Consider the following 17472-nt stretch of genomic DNA (forward strand, 5'->3'; position numbering starts at 1 on the left):
CTGCTTTGATATTTAGGTTCCATTTGCCTATCTTTTCTTCCATTCACGTCTTTGACACTCAGGCCTATTGTCCTTGCTGAAAAGACTCAGAAAGAGAGAGGCAGATTGAACCAAGGGAAACAGACCGAGCCACAATAAATCCCTCAACCAAAACAAACAAACAAATAAAACCCAGCAACTCCATAGTGCTGAGTTGATCTCTGTCTAACAGTGATATGAATATATCATTTATATTTATCCTTCTCTGCTGATGCAATCATTTGGCATTCTGAATTTTCCACTGACAGCAGTATTTCTGCGGGTCTTACTTACAGAGATGTTGGCTACTGAAACACAATTCAGGCTCAAACCCATATCAATCACCAGTGAGCCAAGAACAAGACACTTGCCAAAGGTAGGGGATTTTGGGTACAGTCCCTAGCTATGGTTGAGTTGCTAAAGTAGAGAGTAAAAAGACAGCAATGTGACTAGCTACAAATATAACACAGGGATCTGAGCTTGTTTATTTTGCAAAGGGGCCCATGTGGCATGCTGACTCACAAATTCACCATGCCTGCTGAAATCCATTCCTTGGGGTGGAGGTTGCCACTTCACAGCAATGTCCCTTTAGCCATGTGTATCTGTCTAGTGCACCCTGTGATGAAAATCCCCCATGTTCCCTATAATAGCTTTTGATGTTTTGGTTACGCTAAATCATGTCATGTTCAAGTCAGAATGGTTTGTGGTTGACCTTTTACATTTCCTGTTCATCCAAACTACTTCTCTCTTTGAGAGTGTCTTTCTACCAGGGCATGTCAATCTAGGGTAACTGTTACACTAATATGATCAACAAGATATGAAGAACCCAGCATTCCACTCTGCTAGACTCTGTGGCATGGCAGATAGAAAATAGGTTATCCTCTTTGTTGTCTAGTCATTTATGATATATTTGGCATGATAAGATCTATGCCCTTTAAACAATTTAGAAAGTATGAGACAGAATTTTTTCAGAAGAATTCAGGAAAGCAAGAATTCTCCATACATTCTCGAAGATGAAAAACTTCTCTCTTAGGGACTGGCCCAGTGGCATGGTGGTTAAGTTTGAGTACTCCACTTCAGCAGCCTGGGGTTTGCCAGTTCAGATCCAGGGCATGGACCTATGCACTGCTCATCAAGCCATGCTGTGGCAGGCATTCCACTTATAAATTAGAGGAAGATGGGCACAGATGTTAGCTCAGGGCCAGTCTTCCTCAGCAAAAAGAGGAGGATTGGCAGCAGATATTAGCTCAGGGCTAATCTTCCTCAAAAAAAAAAACCAAAAAAACCTTCTCTCTTAAAGCCAGTAGTGGTAGTTTTCTCAGAATTAGCCTACCAATTTTGCTGAGAGATACAGCAAAGCCCTGGTTTCCCAAAGATATTCGTCTTCTGTCTCCTTAGAATCAAGTTCTGCTGCATATAACAGAAAATCCCAAAATGACATGATTTAAACTAGATAGAAGTAGGTAGTCCAGGTGGTCGAGTCAACTGACCCATGCGAACTACCTTTCTGCTCTACCATTCTCAGTATGTGGCTTCCATCCTCAAGGTCATCTCATAATTTGAGCGAGCTCTGGTGCTAGCCATCATGTTCACATTCTGCATTGGCCTCACAAAGAAGCTGGGCAGGACAAAAGGCCACCCTCTAAGTTTTAGGGAGAATTTCATTTACATGTTATGAGGCTTAACTTAGCCACATGGCCAAACGTGGCTTCAAAGGAGGCTGGCAATAGTCTTTGTTCTAGGCGCATTATCACACCAAACAAAATCACGATTCTGTTACTGAGGAAGAAAGTGAGAAGTCACGCTGGGGGGAGGCGATTGCTAATATCAGCCACATCTAGTAATTTGTTACAAGATCTAGAATCCCTATTATTAAAGTCATCCCTTTTCTGTTAAGTTGCCGTCTCTCAAAATCTCTGTTAAATGCAAATATATTACTTGGAAAGTGGTAAAACATTAACAAAGGCCCATTCTCATATGATAACAAACCAGTTTAAGAGATTAAGTTTTTCTGTGAAGACTGTGATCATAAGTAAAGGAAATCAAAAACACTAATGGGAAATACATAAAGGATGCAAAGGGAAAGCTTCCACACGATGCTGCGAAGTCAAGGCACTACATGTTGAAAGGGTGTGGGTGGGGAGAGAGCTGAAATCAATTTTGCTTACTTCACAGTTTTACTGAGGACTAACTCCACACATCTAGGTTGATACAATGGGATGCAATTTCTATAATCTGTAGATCATATCAAAGATTCTATATCACAAAGCAAATAATTCCATTTACTATTATCTTTTGCAAGGCTTTTGTTTTTCATTTTTACTAGCAAAGGTAGGGAGAGTGGTACCAGGAGATTTAGAACTGGTTGGAAAAAGGAGACAAGAAAAAAACTTTGAAATAACTATAACTCTTATTTTGGAACCAAAATAGAGCACCATTATGAAGAAAAGTATGGAGACAGGTTTTCCTGTTAAAATTCCTCATCAGTTTTTGGAGTGAGATCATTATGAAATAAATATGATTCATCAAAGAAGTTTTGCTTTGACAGACTTAAATTGACTAGAGAAAGTTCATCTTCTGTAGAAGACGTATTTTGGGGAATCAAAATGTGTCTAGTAGAGCAGAGTAAATTTCATGACACATCATACACAGAGCAGATGTGAGAATCTAAGGCCAGAAAAAAACAAGTTCTAGTTTACTGCCACCCGGGGAAATTTCCCTTTTCTTTCAAGCAGCTGATAATCCACACTTATTTTTCTAAATCTTTATTTTTTGCACCATCAATGGATCCCATTTGTCATCCCAATGAATATGACTTTGGAGATATAAAAGGCTGTAACCAATTTATGGACCAATCCCAGGAGCATAAGCCTTTATATTCAGAGAAACTACGATGACTATTTAGGCCACCAGAGAAAAAATAAAGAAAAAAATTTATTAGTTTGAGACTTATTCACAGTCTTCAGGCCAACCATCACAGACTGATTCCCTGCAGCACATTCGTGGTGGGCATTCAATAAATATTAACCAACATTCCCCAGTGTTTTGACCTAGTATTATTATATTTAGGCATCTTAAGAATGAAACCTACTTCAAGTACAGAGAGATTTCTTCACAGAAATTCTACTTGTCTTGATATTCAGTCCAATTTTTTTTCTAAAACTTGTTTTCCTAGTGTCTACATTTTATTAATGAACTAATCATTCCTTTGAGTTTATGAAATGTTGTACTGAAAACACTGAGAAAGGTTTTCATTTGAGGGTATTACTATCATGGTCTCAAGTACTTTGACTTTGGGGGGTTGGGAGAAGGGGAGCGAAAGCTGATCTGTGTTTTAGCTTTTCCCCAAAGCCCCAAAACACTTGCCCTTCCAGTTTTCTTTTAGATTATAATTAAATGGTCTGTAGGAGCTGAGAAAAAAACCTCTCAAACCACAGAAAATTCCAATTTATCTTTCATCAAGCATTCACGTACTTCCCTCCAGGTGTCTAATTCCACATGCCAAAGCACGTTGTTTCCAAAAATAGAATAATTCAACAGCTCATAATTTATCTTACACATTTCTCTGCATTTCACACCCAATCCCAAAGAGCTCAAATGGAATGCATGTTGCTCATGAAAGAAGGGCTCTATTTCATTTTATAGAGGGGCATGTCTAGGAAACCATATTTTTCAGATATAAAAGTTTTAGATTTAAGAGTTCCATTCTGTCTCATCTTTGAAAAACCCTGAGGGTCACATGCTTACCCTACACAGAAGTGGTCCTTGTCTCTTATTATCCAACCCCCAGGAAAAGATTTCCGTACTAAAATAGAGAAAAGACCATCTCAGACTTCTCTGTTATACAAAGCCTGAGATCAATAGACAGACTGTGCTCCCTACTGGTAAAATCAAGAGCTACAACCCGCATCAAAAATTTATTTGACAAAAGCCTTATAGAACTAGGAATTAAAATTTTATTTACTATGCCCAGAAATAGGATAGCTTGCCACCTGAATTCAAAAATTACAAGAAAAGATTTTTCATTAGCCCGAGAGCAGAAGTCAGAGCAGCTCCTGGGCCAAGTTGAATATGAATTCCTATACGAAGACCATTTGGCATTACCGTCAGTGTTACTAGCTGCTTTCTGTGTTCTGACCAAACCATATCTAAGTATAGCTCAATCCAGTGGTTCTCCAACTTTAGTCTGCATCAGAAGCTCCTGGGGTGCCTGTTAAAAATGTACAGTCTGATTCTGCAGGTTTGGGATGAAGCTCTGGAATCCGAAGTTTATAAATTCTTCCTTCCCCTGGTGATTCTGATGCAAGTAGCTCATATTCTGTTTTGAATAACATTGATGTATTCTTTACAAAACATCCTGATAGTATGGTCACAATAATTACTGACATCTTTGTCAGCAACACCATCATCAGAACTACGATCTCCCCGGAGGAACTGGAGGAGAGCCTCTGGTTTCCTTGCACTCACACACCAGCCCTCTGCCTCTACCTGTCTTCCTGGCTCCTGTTATGTGTCTGGGCAAAGGAGAGTATTTTTAATTCATAATATTTACAACAATAGCTAACATTTATTGAGTGCTTCTCCTTGCCCAGTACTATGTGCTTTTCTTATATTAACTAATTTAATCCTAATATTAATGCTATCGAAGAGGTAGGAATTATTATTATTATTATTTTACAGATGACAAAACCCAGACATTGCCCAAGGTTACATACCCTGTAAGCGACAGAGCCAGGATATGAAGGCAGGCAGTCTGGCTCCAAAGCCCATCCACTTAACCACTATGTTATACTAACTGTCTACATTTAAAAGGAAACGTACTAGCTTTTTTTTCTTTATGATTATATGATTTTTACTTTACTCACTAAAACACAAACGTGCAAAATTATTGTGAGGAGAAAAAATGATTTACAATATAGCCCTTTATCAGAGGTTTACTTGATCAAGTTCAATTTCCCTGAATAGTATATGATCACGGTAATATCCACCATAATGCTTTTATAATGCTTTCTGTGTTCCCTGCTAATTCATTGCCTCACTTAAGAGATTTGAAAACTGAGACATTAAGCAAGTTTTCCAAGATCACCACGGAGTTGATGGTGCTCATCTTCCTCTCCACCCTCCATTTCAGCATGCTCCCCACTCAGTTCCTCTCCATACTGGCCTGAGTTGAGTAGCCCAGTATCCATAGCCTAGGAATGACCATGCATGGAGAATGAAAAGGACAAGCTGTGTATTAAGCAAACTTGGCGTGGCTTTTGGAAACCATGCTAGTGCCTAAAAGACAATAAAAGTAATTGAAGACATCAGCCTAGATAAGGAAGATGTTTCCTTTATAGTTGTCATAATAAATCTCTCTCTGAACTTTACCTGGCATTTAGGTATATCAAGTCTTCAGTGGCAGACCTTTGATTTTTTTTCCGTGTCTTTTTTAACCTCACTTTAAACACCACTATTTCCTTCTCTATACCCCTCTCATAAAATACTTTTAAAGCAGCCTGAACACAATCCTATTCTTCTCATGCTCTCTACAAACAATTTGTGAGCCCCAAGCATGTCCAATTCTTTCTAATTGCAACTGTGAAAGGAAAAGATCACCAGTAGCTAGCTGAAATATTCTAGCAAAAACTTCCAGTTAGAGCTTACCAGGGCCCCAGGGCAATTTACAAGAGGCAGCTGCACTCACTATCCTGAGTCATCATGCCAAATTCCAGGGTGTCGGACTCCATTTTTCCAACAATCACCATGAGTCTTAATAGTGTGAAGTTATCCAAATCCATGAAACAATAGCAACAGCAGGTTTTGATGGATGCCTTTATCCCCAAACTGCTTTCGCAAACTATTGAAAAAACCATTTTGGTAATAAGGCATGCTCCGTGATGCTCCTACGTCTGCAACTGCTTTTTCCTCTCCTCTTGCTTATTATAACAAAGCCTCGGTCTACAGGACCTTTCAAACTGTGTGTGTGAGGTAAACAACTAGTCGGCCTTATGCTAGGCTCTTAATCATATTTACAGCATTAAAACCAAGTAAAAACTAAATAAATGAATTAATGGAATGAGGCACCATTTTCTGAACTATTGAATTAGCAAAAATTAAGAAGATTCTCAGTGTTGGCAAGTATATGTGAAGAAGGCACTTTGATATAGTAGTAGAGACAGTATAATTAGTGTAGCTATTTTGAGGGCAATTTGGGACTATCAATCAAAATGAGAACTGCACATACTCTTTGACTAGCTATTTCTTGCTTGGGAATTTAACCTAAAGATATACATGCAATATACGTATAAGATTATCCAAAACGGTATTTCTTGCATTGATTGTGCTGGGGAAGAAAAAACTAAATGGTCCAGTGATAGGACCTGGTTAAATAAATTATGTTGCACCCCTACTCTGGAACAATACAGAAGATCTGCATGACCTGAAAAAAAAAAAATCTCTAAGAGGGGCCGGCCCGGTGGCACAGCTGTTAAGTTTGCACATTCTGCTTCGGCGGCCCGGGATTCGCCAGTTCAGATCCCGGGTGCGGACATGGCACCGCTTGTCAAGCCATGCTGTGGCAGGCGTCCCACATATAAAGTGGAGGAAGATGGGCAGGAATGTTAGCTCAGGGCCAGTCTTCCTCAGCAAAAGAGAAGGATTGGCAGCAGATGTTAGCTCAGGGCTAATCCTCCTCCTCCTCAAAAAAAGAAACCTCTAAGAGGCATTGTTAAATGGGGAAAAAGATAAGCCAAGGAGCAGCTTATAAAATAAAATAATAGCTAACCAGGGGGACTTCTGGACTGGCAGAGTGAAGACTTCTGTAGATCCACTCTTCCATAAAAACAACAAGAATACTGGCAAAATTATAAAAACCAACTTTTTCCAGAAATATTGGAATTAACCAAAGGCCTGAAGCAATTTGAGGAGCATTTAATCAAGAAAAACTGTTTAAACTCTGTGAGGACATTTTATGGCATTTTAACTTGGCCTACTCCCATTTCCCTCTCCCCAGTTCCACAGTAGCCTTGAAAAAAGGCAGACTTACAGCCATAGTAGCTGTAAAGAAAACAGCAACAGCAGCAGCAGCATTACAACCACCGGAGGGAGCAGACTGGATTTGGAGCTCCTCAAGAAGTCCCATTCCCCAGAACATTGTCACTATTTAACCTGTCTCACAGCTCCCTGGAAAGTTCTATTCATAGGGTGTTTTCACTATTTGACCCAACTCAGAGTTTGCTCCATGAGAAAAGCCTTATCTGTAGAGCATTTGTTGAAAGCAATCAGCAACAGTGGTTTAACATCACAGCTGCCTGAGGCGACTATACTAGTTTGGGCAAGCAAAAGTCTAGCCAAAAACTTAAAGAAAGATCTAGCAAATGAGATATCCTATAGTGGCATTGAAAGAACACTGAGATTCTTGGAGATCTAGAAGGTTGAATGTATATGCAGGGCTGTGTACATGCCCAGGAAAGACCTGAGAGGACATCAATCTCTCATCTCTGGCTGACCTTAAAGCTCTGCACAACCCAGAAGTGAAGGCTAAGGTAGAGTTGTAAAATACCTGCCTAAGTGTTGAAGGCATGACCCAAACAGCACATAGCCCCATCCCTATACTGCGCCCCGACCCAGGCAAAGGATGGAAGTCTTATTGATTCAAGACGTTTAAGGAAATATCTGATAAAACAATATCTAACTACTGAACTGAATAGAGACTTACATGAGAGGCCATACACTACAGGTAATACAATAGAATTAGTCCAACACAGTCACTAAACAAAAGAACAACAAAAACAAACTAAAGAACAAAGTAGTAACAACAATAAACTCTGGGGAGGGGGACGATGTGATTTAGAGTTGCCAAATTATGTTACCAAAAATGTCCAGTTTTCAACTAGAATTATAAGACTCATAAAGAAATAGGAAAATATGACCCATATACAGGGGAAAAAAGCAGTCAATAGAAGCTCTCCCTAAGGAAGCTCAGACATTGGACTTACTAGACAAAGATTTCAAAGAAGCCTTTATAAATATGCTCAAAGAACTAAATGAAATCATGTCTAAAGAATTAAAGAAAAAGTATGACAATTGTGCCTCACCAAATATCAATGAAAAGAGAGATTTTTTTAAAAGATTCAAATAGAAATTTTGGAGTTGAAAAGTACGATAACTGAAATGAAAAATTCACTAGAAGTGTTCAACAGCAGATTTGAGCTGACAGTAGAAAGAATCAGAGAACCCAAAGATAGGTCAATTAAGATTATCCAGTCTGAGTAACAGAAAGTAAAAACAATGAAGAAAAATGGACATAGCCTCACAGACCTTGGGAACATCAAGCATACCAACATACACATAATGGGAGTTCCAGAACAAGGAAAGGGGGTGTAGAGAAGGGGATAGAAAGAATATTTGAAAAAATAATGGCCAAAAACTCCCTAAATTTCATGAAAAACTTTAATCTACACATCCAATCCAAGAAATTCAACAAACTCCAAGAAAGATAAACCCAAGGAGATACACACCCAGCCACATCACAGTCAAACTGTCAAAAGTCAAAGACAAAGATTTTTGAAAGCAGCAAGAGGGAAGTGACTCATCATGTACAAGTGATCCTCAGTAAGATTAACAGTGGATTTCTCATCAGAAACCGTGGAAGCCAGAATGCAGAGGGATGACATATTTGAAGCATTGAAAGGAAAATATCGTCAACCAAGAATTCTATATTTGACAAAACTACTCCTCGAAAATAAAGAGGGTCCACCCCATGGCCAAGTGATTAAGTTTGTGTGCTCCGCTTCCATGGCCCAGGGTTTCACCAGTTCAGATCCTGGGTGCAGACGTGGCACTGCTCATCAGGCCATGCTGAGGCAGCATCCCACATAGCACAACCAGAAGGATCTACAACTATGATGTATGAATGTACAACTATGTGCTGGGTGGCTTTGGGGAGAAGAAGAAGAAGAAGAAGAAAAGGAAGATTGGCATCAGATGTTAGCTCAGGTGCCAATCTTTAAAAAAAATGAAGGAAAAATTGTTAAATTTCCAGATGAACAAAAATTGAAAGAATTTTTTACTAGTGGACCTGACATGCAAGAAAGACTAGTGGCAGTCTTTCAGTCTGAAATGAAAGGACTAGGCAGTAACTCAAATCCACACAAAGAAAGAAAGAGCACCAATAAATGTAACTATGTAGGTAAATATAAAAGAGTATAAATGTATTTTTTGTAATTTTTGTCCTCTTCTACCTTATTTAAAGTAAAACTGCATAAAGAAAGACTTATGAAACTATGTTGGTGGACTAGAAATGTATAAAGAATTAGTTTCTATGACAATAATAGCTCAAAGGAATAGAAAGGGAATAGAGCTATACTGGAGCAAAGATATTGTATAGTATTGAAATTGTTAGTATTAATATGGACTAGATTGTTTTAAGATGGTAATTGTAATTCTCAGGGCTACCACTAAGAAAATAACTTGAAAGATATATAGTAAAAGAAACAACAAAGTAATTTGAATGATACACTAGAAAATACCTATTTATTTAAAAAGACACAAAGCAGATGCATGAAAAGATATACAGACAACAAATAGCAAAATGGCACAAGTCAGTACTTCCTTATCAGTAATTAAATTAAATGTAAATGAAATAAACTCTCCAATTAATGAATAAAAACAAACTGTCTACTATCTAGAAGAGACACACCTTAGATTCAAAGACCCAAATAGATTAAACATAAAAAGATAGAAAAAGATATACAAATAGAACATGCAAAAAGATATGCAAACAGTAACCAAAAAAAGACTGGAATAACTATATTAACAGCAGACAAAAAAGTTTTTAAGACAAAAATTGTTATTAGAATCAAAGAGGGATATTTTATTATGACAAAAAGGTCAACTTAACAGGAAGAGATAATAATTTTTAACTTACATGCACTTAACAAAAGAGCGCCAAAATACATGAAACTAAAACTGACGTACTTGAAGGGAGAAATAGACAATGCAACAATAATAGTTCAATACTTTACTATCACACCTTCAATAATGGGTAGAAAGACAGGCAGAAGACCAACAAGGATAGAGAAGATATGAACAACATTATCTACCAATAAGCCTGACAGAAATCTACAGAACACTGTACCTAACAGCAGTAGAAAACATATTTTTTCAAGTGCACATGGAATATTGTCCAGGATAGACTTATGCTAGGTCACAAAACAAGTATTAACAAATTAAAAAGGAGTGAAATCATGCAAAGTCTGTTCTGTAACCAAAATGTAGTTAAATTAGAAATAAACAAAAGAAAGAAATTAGGAAAATCAACAAGTATTTGGAAATTAAGCAATACGCTTCTAAAAACTTTATGGGTCAAAGAAGAAATTCCAAGGGAACTAGAAAGTACTTTGATCTAAATTAAAATAAAAGCACACATGTCAAAATTTATGGGATGCAGCTAAAGTAGTGCTTAAAGGGAAATTGATACGTTCAAGCGCCTATAATAAAAAAAGAAGAAAGATTAGACTGACTAAGAAAAAAGAGAGACAATTCAAATTACTAAAACCAGGAATGAAAGGGTGGATATCACTACCAGCTTTAGAGAAATAAAAGTGTTATAAAGGAATACTATGAATAATTGTATGGCATCAAATTAGGTAATCTACATGAAATAGACAAATTCCTAGAAAGACAAACTACCAAAACTGACTTAAAAAGAAATAGAAAATCTAAATAGATTTACAACAAGTAAAGAGATTGAATTTGTCATCAAATAAACTTTCCACAAAGAAAAAGCCCAGGTTCAGATGGCTTCACTGGTTAATTCTTTAAACATTTGAAGAAGAATTAATACCAATCTTTCACAAACTCATAGGAGGGAACACCTCACAACTAATACTACAAGGCCAGTATTACCCAAATCAGACAAGGACATTACAAGAAAACTACAGACCAATATCCTTTATGAATATAAGCACAAAAATCCTCAACAAAATACCAGCAAACCGAATCCAGCAGTGTATAAAAAGATTTATACACCATGACCAAGTGGGATTTATCCAAGGAATGTAAGGTTGGTTCCACGTGCAAAAACCAATCAATGTCAAATATCATTTCAATTGAAAGAAAAGACAAAAACCACATGATCACCTCAATAGACACAGAAAAAGCATTTGACAGAACTCAACACCCTTTCATGATAAAAATATTCAACAAACTAGGAATAGAAGGAAATTTCCTTAACCTGATAAAGAGCATTTACCAAAAAAAAACCCACAGGTAACATCATATTTAATTGTAAAATACTGAAAGCTTTCCCCTAACATCAGGAATCAGACAAGAATATCTGTTCTCATCACTTTTGTTCAACATTGTACTGGAGGTTCTAGCTAGGGAAGTTATGCAAGAAAAAGAAACAAAGTGACAAAAGATCTAGACTGGAAAGGTAGAAGCACAACTATTTCTATTTGCATATGACATAATCTTGTGTATAGAAAATCCTAAGGAATCCACAAAACAAAACAACAGAAAAATAGAAGTACAGCAAGGCCACAGGACACTAGATCAATGTAGAAAATCAACTACATTCTGTATACAAGAAACAAACAGTCCAAAAATCAAACTAAGTATGCGATTTCATTTACACTAGCATCAAAAGAATAAAATACTTAGAAATAAACGAAGCACAAGACTTGTACACTAATAATTACAAAACGTTACTCAGGGAAGTTAAAGAAGATATAAATAAATGGACAGCCATTCCATATTCTTGGATTGGAAGACTCAATATTGTTAAGACAGTAATTCTCCCCAAATTGATTTATAGATTCAATGCAATCCCTGACAAAATTCCAGAAGGCCTTTTTGCAGAAATTGACGAGGAGATCTCAAAGTTTATATGGAAATGCAAGGATCCAGAATAGCTAAAACAGTCTTGAAAAAAAAAAAGTTGGAGGACCCTCACTTCCCAATTTCGAAAGTTACCGTAAAGCTATAGTTATCAAGAAAGATAGTGTGGTACTGGCATAAGGATAGACATAATGACCAATGGAACAGAATTAAGAGTTCAGAAACAAATCCTAATATTTAAAGTCAACTGATTTTTTGACAGAGATCTCAAGGCAATTCATTCGAGGAAAGGATGTTCAACAAATGGTGCTGGGAAGACTGCCTATGCACGTGTGAAAAGATGATCTTAGACCCTTACCTCACACCTTACACAAAAATTGACTTTAAATTTTTCAGACTTAAATATAAGAGCTACAGACATCTTACACTTTTAGAAGAAAGCATAAGAGGATTCATGGGAGCTTAGGTTAGGCAAAGTTTTCTTGGATATGATACCAAAAACATGGTCCATAAAAGGAAAAAAAAAAAACAAATTGGACCTTATCAAAATTCAAAATTTTTGTACTTCAAAAGACACCATTAAGAAAATGAAAAGACAAAAAAAACTAGGAGAAAATATTTATAAAACACATATCTGATAAATGACATGTATCCAGAATGCGTAAAGAACTCTTACAAGTTAAGACAAATAACCCAGTTTTTTAAATGGACAAAAAACTTGAGCAGACTTTTCACCAAAGAAGATTGGCAAATGGCTAGTAAGCAGATGAAAAGATGCTTAATGTCATCAGTCATTAGGGAAATGTAAATTAAAACTACAGTGAGATATCATTTTGTGCTCACTAAATGAGTGTAAGACAGACAGACAACACCAAATGTTGACAAGAATATGCAGAAATGGGAACTCTCATTGGATGCTGATGGGAATGTAGAATGGCACAGCTACTTTGGCAGCAGTTTGGGAGTTTGTCAAAGCGTTATATATAAAAGTACCATACAATCCAGCAATTCCACTCCTAGGTCTATTTGAAAGAAATGATAAAACCCATGTCCACACAAAGACTCACATGGAAATATTCACAGCAGCGTTATTCATAATAGCCAAAAATTGGAAACAATTTAAATGTCCACCAACTGTCAAGTGGATAGACAATTATGGTATATCCATATGATGGAATACTATTCAGCAATAAAAAGGAATGGACTACTGACACATGCTATGTCATGAATGAACCTCAAAAATATTTTGTGAAAAGAAAGAAGCCAGACACAAGAGACCACATATTGTATGATTCCATTTATATGAAATGTCTAGAAAAGGCAAATCTATGGAGACAGAAAGTAGATTAATGGTTGCCTAGGGTTAGGGGTGGGAACAGGGATTAACTGTAAATGGGCAGGAGAGATCTCATCGTGGGGATAAAAATGTTCTAAAACTGATTAAAACATGGAATTGTACACTTGCAATGGGTGAATTTTATGATACATAAAATATATCTCAATACAGTTATTTTTGAAGTTATAGCTACCGTATATATAGCACGTAGCGTCTACCATATGCTTAGCACGTAGCAACTCATTTAATCCTCATAACAGCCCTAGGAAGTAGGTAATAGTATCTGTCCTTGTTTCATAAATTAGGAAACTGAGGCACAGAGAGATTAGGTAACTTGCTGAAGAGCACTCAACTAGTAATTAGTAGAGATGGGAACCAAACCCAGTCAGTCTGGTTCCACAACTTGTGATCTTAACCACAGCTTCCACTTGTGGAAGAGAAAAAAATTGCAGATGTACTTGTAGATGGCAATATGTGGAAGGAATCACAAGGAACTTTTATCAGTAATTCCCTCTGGGAAGTGGGAATGAGGGTGGGCCGGAGAGGGAGACGAATTTATTACTTTATACCACTTTGAACTCTGAATTTTTTAATGCATTTTATAATTCATGTATTCGTTTTGTAGATAAGAAACATCTATTTTTAAATCAAAACATCAGTTAGCTTTGATTTGTCAGATTTTTACATTTTTAATTTTCCCTAAACTTTTTGATATTTTCTAAATTCTTCGGGGTACGTCTTCGAGCCAAGTTCTCAAATTATTACCATGATACATTTTCTGTTACATTTCGTTCTGCCAGTGTCAGAACCCCGGGATGGGGTTGAGGCGAAGGGGGGTCGGAGTGGGGGTTGAGGAAGACGATGAAAGAAGGGCCTGTGTTGCTTGCTCTCCTGCTTGAGCCAGACCGTGATTGGGCTGGATTCAAGGCTGCACTGAGCTGTGGTGCGCAGCTCTGAACTCCCTCGATGTCCTGGGGCGCACCAAGGGGGCTGGGGGACTTGGAAATTGCTGCTGTCCTGAGGGGGGTAGATTATCTGCATGTGTGTGCACGTGCGCAAACAAACCCAGTTAACGAGAGCACACGTTTGGATTTGTGCCTACAGGGGGAGAGTGATTCTGCCTCTAGCATATGTGTATGCCTGTGCGGCAGAGGTTTGTTTTTGTTGGGTGTTTTTTCCACTTAATGTTTAAAGATATTCATGAGGGAATACGTTATGAAAGCAGCTAAGCGTTGTGGAGTATCTTTACCAACATAGGAAGTATTAGCTTATAAACTTTAGGGAGCATTCGACTGTGTGATAAAATGGTTAAAAGAAAATAGGAGGGGTTAATGTTTAGACTGTGATGGGCTCTTTGTAATCATTTCTTTGGTTCAATAATGTTGTGGCGTTGGGGAGTAACAACCAGGTTTGTTTTTAATATATACTTATTGTATGCTAACACCCTACAAGAGCATGTTGTGAGAAAACAGAATACTCTTTTTCATGAAGGTTTCCTTTGGAAAGATTTCATATTCAATAAAGACTGATTAAAAGATATTTGGAAGAGAATCTTTTTTTTTCTTACTTTGTTCTCTGGCTGTGGACTAGCGTCACATAATCCCCAGAGCCTTTTTGCTAGTAAGATGCAGCAAAATTCAATGAAAGAAGCATGGGCTTCAGAGTCAGACAGATTTAAGTTCAAATCCTAGATTTGCTGCTTATTAGCTGTGTGACCTTGGGCAAGTTATTTAACACAATCTTTAGCTTTTTTGGTGGTTTTTCTGAAAAACGAGGATAGCACCACCTCCCTGCACAGAGTAGTTGATTGGAGCACCTTACACAATGTCTGGCAATTAGTAAGCGCTCAATAAACATTAGTTCTCTTGCCACCCCTGTGGGGGAGAAGAAACTGTGTAGGAAAAAAACCCCTTTGTGCAAAGGGTCTACCTTCCCTTATATGCCATTTTCCTGCTAAGGAAGTACACGCCAGAGTGAAAATGTGTGGATGCTGTCCCTCAGCTCTCCAAATCTATTGTACTATACTCCAGGCGTGTTGCCCTGTGTACATAACGTAGCTACTCTACCTTTCCAGCGATGATTTTGAACAGTTCTATCACCTACTAAGACGCTGTATGCACCCATTTGTGAATCGATTGTCTATATCCACACAAGCACCATGCCAGTTTGATTTGCTTTGAGGATTTTGCTGCTAGGCTTATGTTTTCCTGGCAAAGGTGGTGAGAAACTTGTTGGAAGAGAGTCGTCTTTACAAGTCACCACTTCAATTCCTTTTTTCATAAAAACTTTTGAGGGCGTGATAATGAGAACACCATCAGACCAAGTATGACAATCTCACCCAAAGAATTCATGTGCACCTGATAAATGCATGTGTTAGAGCCAATGATAATGAACTCTTAGAGCAACTGGTCCATTTCTTCCAATTCCCATAAACTGCATTATTGCTGGTGAAGGCTGCCAGTTCAGTCAACATCAAATGAGTGAGTGCCTACTCTCCATGGCCTACATGATAGAAGTTTTGAATTTTTAACTGTTCAGAATGCTGAGCTCTTGGGAGTTGGAGGGGGGAGGGGGCCATAAGCAAGCTTCTAGGACCAACACACAACTCAAGCGTCCAACCAGAGAGCAAGGAGTTAGGCCTGATGATCACCTCCGTTTAATCCCTCTGAGGTCAGCATAATCTAGGAGCAGAAAGCTAAATGCAAGCCTTTGGGGGCAGCCGCACTTGAAAAGTAGGAGGAAATTAAAGCAGCAAAGTAAACCAGAAAGAGCAGTGAAAGGAAAGAAAAGCAGGATATTACAAAGTCAAAACAGAAAACAAAACAAGACTTCGGGGGCATCAAGTACAGCAACGAATTCAAAAAAGAGAAGCAGCAGAACGTGATTTAACCAGGAGGAAGTTAGCAGTGGTTTCTGAGGTTAACTGGTTTCTGACTGGGCAGGTGGTTGCTATTATATAAACAGTGGCTTATATGGAATGAGATATTTCTATCAACTTATTTCACACAGAACATTAAAGAACCGTTATAATTAGATTCACTCACTCATTCACTTAATTCATTAGCATTTTCTGTGCTCTTACAAGTGCCTACCTCCTCTAAGCTCCATGGGGTATGGGTATCTAATAGAAAAGCCATAATTAGATCATAATGGCTTCTCTCTCACAAGGAACCTGGGCAGAGTTTTAGACCAATGACTTCAAAATGAAAGTCTCATTTCTCTGTAACTGTTTCAGTTTATGCATTCTCTTCTGAAATATTAGCCTTGTGTTTTCCTTTTTGAATTAAAATTTTGGTCACCACATCACAGCAAAGCGTCAGCCTCAAAGAACAACAAACTTAAAAAAAATCAAATCTCAATGTATCTTATGTACGCTGCGAGGAAAAGCAGAAATGGTATTTATACTTTGTGTGAGATTTTTTTCTACAAATACCAACAAAAGTTTACACAGAATAGTCCGAAGGAACCAAAGTTTCCTCAGTTTCACAAATAAATGCATACATCGCTTTGCCTCTCATAATTTAATCGGTTTGGTTGGCTGCATCACTGGCAATGTCCCAACCTGGATTCTAACAGGAGGTTGAAAAACATCAAGTCTCAAATCCTGTGTGAGCTCTGAGGAGAAACAGAAATGGCATTTATACCTTGTATTCAGTATTTATTGCTGTAAAAGTTTGTTGCCTACAACACAAACTCAACCCCCACAGGAATAGGCCAAAGCTGCCAAGCTTTCCACACTCTCAGAAAATATACCCATGGAGCTCTGCTTCTCAAAGTGCAGTTCTGAGCCTCCTTGCAGTATGCAACCTGGTGCCTGGAAGGGAGACAACCCACAGGACACCTTTGGCACATCGAAGGTGGAGGTGGAGTCTGCAGTCCAGGCACACGTACACATCTTAGCTATAAGGGCCTTTTGTAACTGGCCACCTAAAACAAACCCACTTTAAAAATAAATACAACAGCTCACCTTAAGGGTGACGTGTGGTGTTTTTTCTTTCTAATTTTCTTATCTTCTGGTGTTTTTTTTTCTTTTTAATGAGGCAAAACTTTTAACTTAGAAACCACTTAAGGAAAACTTTGAAAGTCTCTTCTAGGCCATCCTAGGGGAAAGTACCTATTTAAAAATTGCTCCGACTATCCTTTAAATATTTGCTTCTTCAGCTTCACTAATTCCAATAGCCAAAAATCTGATTTACTGTACTTGGAAAGGCACTGTTTTTCAACTGTTTCCTCGCTCTACCTTCTTATGTCAAAAATCGCCCGTCAAATGTTTTAATGGAGAATATCCTTTCTGT

The sequence above is a fragment of the Equus caballus genome, chromosome X (genome assembly GCF_041296265.1).
Source record: "Equus caballus isolate H_3958 breed thoroughbred chromosome X, TB-T2T, whole genome shotgun sequence".
NCBI lineage: Eukaryota > Metazoa > Chordata > Mammalia > Perissodactyla > Equidae > Equus > Equus caballus.